Source organism: Galleria mellonella, unplaced genomic scaffold (assembly GCF_026898425.1).
Source record: "Galleria mellonella isolate WM207_F2 unplaced genomic scaffold, CSIRO_AGI_GalMel_v1 utg57, whole genome shotgun sequence".
NCBI classification, from domain to species: Eukaryota; Metazoa; Arthropoda; class Insecta; order Lepidoptera; family Pyralidae; genus Galleria; species Galleria mellonella.
In genome coordinates this window covers 8,734,187-8,740,772 of record NW_026442119.1, presented here as the reverse complement: position 1 = coordinate 8,740,772, position 6,586 = coordinate 8,734,187, and positions in this window count along the sequence as shown.

Below are 6,586 nucleotides of genomic sequence, written 5' to 3'. Positions count from 1 at the left end.
TAGGAATCTGATCCGACGTTAAAAGATTTGTATTTTTATTTTCAGTTAATTTCTAGTTAACTCTCCAGTAATGGAGAACATAGTTAACTACCCACTTAATCCTAGATATGGTGACAGGATTATAATAAAAACGGTTCCGCAAAGTGTAGATATGTTTATCACAATAACAGACAAATAAATGCCTTTTTTTTAAACGTCTAATTATACCTACCCCAATTTTACCATACCATTAAATTAAGAAAATAAAAATTCATAACTTCGTTTATGTCAACAAAATAAATAAAAAGACAAATAAAATTTGGACTGACGGTAAACGGTTACAGTTTTGGTTATTACACGTATTTATAAATTAAAACCGGTAGCATATTAAAAAATAGCCACGAAATAAACAGTTGCCCAATGTTTAACCATTATCATGGAGTCTACTTGGTTATGCGACCAAAAATTGTAGGTTGCATTTTTTTAAGGCGACTAAACGAGGTTGGTTTATGCGATATTTCGCCGGTTTATCTACATGTCAAGGTCCACTGGAATGCTGAGATTATGTTCACATGTATATTGCAAGAAATGGTTGAAATATTTCCACGTGTTTATACTTAGGTACAATGATTTTGCAATGAAATCGTCTGTGGCCTTCCGCTTCGCCATTGCACTATACAGATACTTTCCTCTGGCCATTGGTACCTTTACGACATTGTATTTTAACGCGACCATGAAGGGAGAGATTTTATATAACTACTTCTATTTCTGTGTTAAAATGCTAATTTTGTATTAATTAAATATTATTTTTTTATATAATGTTGTTAGAAATGTAACGCAAATAAATTATTGGATGAGATTAATATTAGGATAAAAACTATATGATCTCTGTTTCTCTCAAAAGAAATAAGATGTAAGTGCACAAATATAATAATACAATCAAGTAATAATATCAAAACTTACTTGCCGCCGTAGGTAAAATATATTATTTACGTTTATCGAAAAAGTCGTTTACCTATTATCGAATGTGCCATATAGGTTAATGACCCTAATTAAGCGTAATAAATACAGCTTGACTAGCGTAGCAGCGTAATAACTTAAGATTTCTCTCTATAAAAAAAAGTTATATTTTTTTTTTCATGTGTGATTAAAATCACTTTAAATTAATATAGAATCGACATGGGAATAAACCGTATTAATTGCAAAAATAGAATACAAAGAATTTAGAACCTCCTCTTGTTGTGATTATTTAAAAATATAGATATCACCTAAAATAAATATTTTTATTTCGAGTTCTTTAAGCAATTCTTATAAATTTATTCCTATGATTTTCCTAATCCTTTTATCGATTCTCTGATTACCATTTGTAATCCAATTACATGTTGAAACGGATTTAATGATACAACTCTGTAATCTACTGTAAATTGTAAAGGAGTTGAATAACCTACAAACAGAATCAGACGGATATCACAGTGTATTCTGTCAAATCCATTTCCCATCATATAGTTAAAGGTGCATAAAAAAATATTTTGATTTTTGATTGTAAATGTGAACCAAAACTAGGTATCAGTAGAAAGTGAACCGTATTGTATTCACCACGCCAATTGAGGAATTTCTGTATACAAATTCAAATCCATAATTTGTAGTTTTTTCCACATAAATTTTAGTTCTAATTTTAAATTATATACCTACCTAGATTACCTAGTATTTACTAACTTATTTGTTTAAAAGATAAAATTATGCATTGTATTAATTCCTAAGAAAGAATCCGATGGCTCTGCGTCCCAGCTACGTATATCTAAAAGTTTCATCGCGTAGAAAATTAAATTTCTTTCTACAAAGCATTAGGCGCGATTCTTTCCAATCTTGGCATAATCGGAATTTCATTTCGGTTTCTACTTGCGACTTCTGCTTCGTCTCGTTTCTATGCAAATTGACGCAAAACGCTTGACAACTGAATTATTTAATCGAACATCGAGAAGCCATTTGAATGTCTATGTATTATTTAATTAGTCGAACATCGAATTAAATAAAATTAATAATTATTATTATTTATTTGGAACAAAAACATTGATTACAATATTATTGAAAAACGATGATATCCACAGAAATTTAAAAACTGTGCAGCGAATATCAACGCCCTCCTCCTCATTGCAGCATTCCAAAACACACCAATTAAGGAGTATAGTTGTTACATCAATGAAGAGAGAGAATTTAAAAAAAATTTAATTTAATAATAAAAGCCTACTAATGTTAACTTAAAAAATGTGTATGTGCGTGCGTATGTGTGTGCGCAAGCGTGTGTGTGGATCTTGTGCTCAAGATTTCGAGTTCAATTCATTTATATGAACTACGAAGCTTCCCAATTTAGACCTATTAGGCATAGTAGGACAAATACATCAGGTTTTTTAATGGGTGTTAAATAGTAGTCCTGCTTACGCTATCAGTATACGTTGGCAAGGCACCAGTGAGGTGTCAACCCTGAAATGAAGATGATGAATAAGATGAGGATAAAACCACAATAATTTCCAGATAATAACCACCTGAAAGTCAACCAGATTTCCCCCTATCAACAATTCCATCCTTCCATAATACCTTAGCTACCATTCCTACTTACTTATGGTACAATATCTCTTTTTAATGCTTCATACTCATTACATTTTCGCTCGATCAAGGAAATGAACATTTTTAAATTTAATTTTGATATGGTAAATAATGACCGTGTAATCCCGGCATAGATCCACCCCTTTTTTCCCATGAGTGTTATAAGAGGCGACTAAGGGAACTTAATAATCGAGGAACCTAAAACATCTCCAAAACCTACCTGCGGTTACCAATCCACCTACCGAGCGTAACAACTACTGGCACACTCCTCCCCCCACTCCCAGAAGAAGGCTTATGTTCAGCAGTGGACAGTTAAAAGCTAATATGAAAATTTGTTAAAATTGTCAAAGACTCCCTTTCATAGCTTTCTTTGTAATCAATTGTTAAGGTTAAGGAATAGAAGAAATAATAAAGTACAATACTCAAATTATGCTTCCTTTGAGAGCATAATGAGCCCAATAATATTTGAATTTTAGTACCTATCTTTATTCACATAAGCTTCTTTTTTAATTACCAGGCAATTCTTTTAAATAATACATAACATCACCTTAGAGAAATGTTTTCTCCCTCGAATACTCAGGTTACGGAATGAGCTCCTTATCGAGGTTTTCCCAAAAAACTACAGCATGGAGTTCTACAAAAGTGGGATAAAGAGGTTTCTTCAGAGTCGGTAACACGCGCATAACACCCATTATTGCTAGCGTTCATAGGCTACGGTAACCGTTTATCATTAGGTATGCTTGTTTGCCACCTCAGAGGTATAAAAAAATGGTAGATATTATACTTACTTGACAATATATATCTAAATATATGTAAAATCTATAATATTGCAAAATTATTTGAATACTAATAAGTAGGTGTACTTAATGCGATATTCCCTGACGTTTATCTTTTTAATCCCTGTTTTTCAGCGTAATATTAAATATTCCAAGCTTAATAATATTTATTAGAAGTCCATTACCGCCTGTAGATGTAGGTAGTTACAAGCTACATAATATTTTAATTTCCTACTTGGCAGACGCTACGATTTCCTTTGACTTAACAACTTGATTGCGATAGGAATTAAGATTCTTGCATTGGCATATTTAAGATATTTTGCTTAAAGAAGGTACATTATTTATTTTTTAAAAATAATTATAACATTATAACAACAAAAACCAAATTAATGTTATAAACCTAGTGAGCGAACATACAAAATTATAGTAAAGCTATTTAACCCGATTCCAGATATTTCTGAGCAGTTTATAATATCTTTGGTAGGCTACTACTAAAAATATAAATGATGTTTAAAATATTATTTAATAACTGTACTGCGTGAGTTAAGGATGCTATATATTGTTGAATATACCTTTGCACATAGTCAAGATTTTAAAAGCTCCGCTCGCATCCTAGGGTAGACATAACCCATTCAGCCCCTCCCTCCTGCTCCTATAAGTGCCCGAACAATGTTTCTTGTGATATATCTAATTACCTATAAATATAAGTTAAATAGAAAATATCTAGATAAGGACAGATATTGTTCAAGTACATATAGTATATATCTCAAAGGAAGGAAAAGTTTCTTATGTATTTTTATCTACGTAAAAAAAACTATTCTCTTATCCACGACTTTCTTTTTATAACATTTACCTCTGGCAAAAAGTAAAAAAAAGTCGTCTGTATAGGTAACTCTCGTGTTTCTGCTATGAAGCTGCTGTGCTTGCATGGCTATGTTTCGGTTTAAATGATGGAATGTGGCAGTGAATTTACAGGATACTTACCAACATCATAGTCCTCAGGAATGGCAACGCATGAATTCTACTGTGGCCATGGTGTTGTTCATCTGTATTAGCCATCAGCTTGTTTACCATTGTAAGTATCATATAAAATCTTTTCTATCCAGTGTAAAAATTAAACTTCATACTGGACAGCTCATACAAGTTGAAATGTTAAAAGCATTTTAACGTTTCAACCGCATCCAATTGCGCGCTTCGCTCAAAATGAAGTTTTGAGAGCCACAGTAAGTACTAACGTATTTGACCAGTCATATTTAATTTTCTGTTTGAAAATGTGATTCGAAATTTCGAAACAAACAAAACAGTATATAATGAAACGCGAGCGTATTTATAGTTGTTCCTTTAGTAGTCATATTCATTTACTATAGATGATACACTGAGAACATTTTGAAATAAAAATGTTACTTAGATGAAATGACTTTAACTCAAAAATCAAGTCTATTGATTGTTCGTATATGCTGTTATGATATTCGCATTCCTGATTATCATCATACCAGCCTTTAAGTGTCTACTGCTAAACAAAAGCCTCCCACTTGGGGAGTTTTGCCAGTAGTTGTCTCGCTTGGCAGGCGGATTGGCAACCGCAGTCAGGCTTTAGAGATGTTTTAAGAGGGACGCTCCAGCCTATCCTTCGACTGTTAAGTTCATTTAGCGCTCTTCATAGCGGAACATATATTGATGTTAGTATCACCAAATCCTAACTGCGGTTCCCAACACGCCTACCAAGCATGGAAACTATCGGCAAAATACCCCTTATGGGGGAGGCTTTTGTGACAGTTAACGTCTGATATAATCAATGCATATTAGTCTTGTATATATCTAGTATGTAGAACTTGTTCCAAATATCTTCGGTTCTATTCTATTAATTTTAATAAAATTAGGCCTATGATGAAGCTAATATTTTTTATAAATCAAACTATTCGTATTGCATTTATATTAGTGATTCAAACCGTTTGTGAAGTGCAAGTAAACTGTTATGTCAAGACAAGTAAACGATTCAGTTTCTGCATTTATATGTAAATTCAATTGTAGCTAGCGATAGCGAGTCCATTTGCAGCGAAGAATGGTTTCGATTTTCGTACCTATTTACCTACTTTTTCTTTATTCAATATATAAGTAGGTACTTATGTAAACGTATTTCACTTCGCAAAGGTAAAACAGGCATGCTTGTATAGTTTAGTTTCCGTTTCAAAAGTGAAGATGTGACATGGCAGTGAAATTACAGAGTACGGAAGCATAACGCCATTATTCCTATAAATTGTAACACATGAAGTATCACCGTGTATTCTGTAAAGTCCATGGTGCTGTATTTTAAACAAAAAATTGTAAAAGTAGGTATTTTTTAAAATATCATTAAATATCTCTACAGCTTTTTTTACAAAATCTATCAATACAACAGCTGTCACCGACACCATAATACAACCATGAGAATAAATCTACAAACGTAGAACAATTATATCCGTTACAATACAATGCACAGAATTATGGGATTTTCCTTAAATGGGGAAGCTTATCATCTTATCAACTATCGCTAATTTTCTATTTCAGTAAATTTAATGATAGTAGAAGCTGGCTATGCGACTAACTTTCTAGAACGGGCGTAAACAGCTTTCTTGTCATCATCTGTAAATCTATCTACTTTAAAATGTGCGAGTACTTTGCGTTATGGCGTACCACAAATTATCTTACTAATAAACACAATTATAACTAGATGTATACGAAAGATATTAAAAAAAAACTATATTCGGAATCTTAAGAGAAATAATAGAAACAGAAACAACATTTATTTTTTATGTTTCCTCTGAAATCACGTAAAAACTACTGCACCAAATTGGATGCGGTTTTCATAGTTGTATTTCTGGAGGTTTAACTTAAGAACTGGTATGTTTAATCTTTATGCGCCATCTAGAAGTTGTCTGTTTTATTAGTTTTCCTACTTCTGAAATCCACATATATAGAGTGGCAGGTAAAAGACTAGTCTATATATATAAAAATTAATGCCACTTTTCGTTGTAATTTTATAACTCAAGAACGGGTTCACCTATCCATAGCAAATGTTTAGGCTTTGTTCGGACTATTTAGTAGATGGTTTATGTGAAGTTTGCACAAAATTGGTCGAGCAGTTCTTCATTTATCACATTTTTGTAACAAATGAATTCAATAAATGGCGGATAATTTTGTTAATGGGGATTTTTGTGTCAAATTCAAACTTTTTTTAAGGTGAGGAA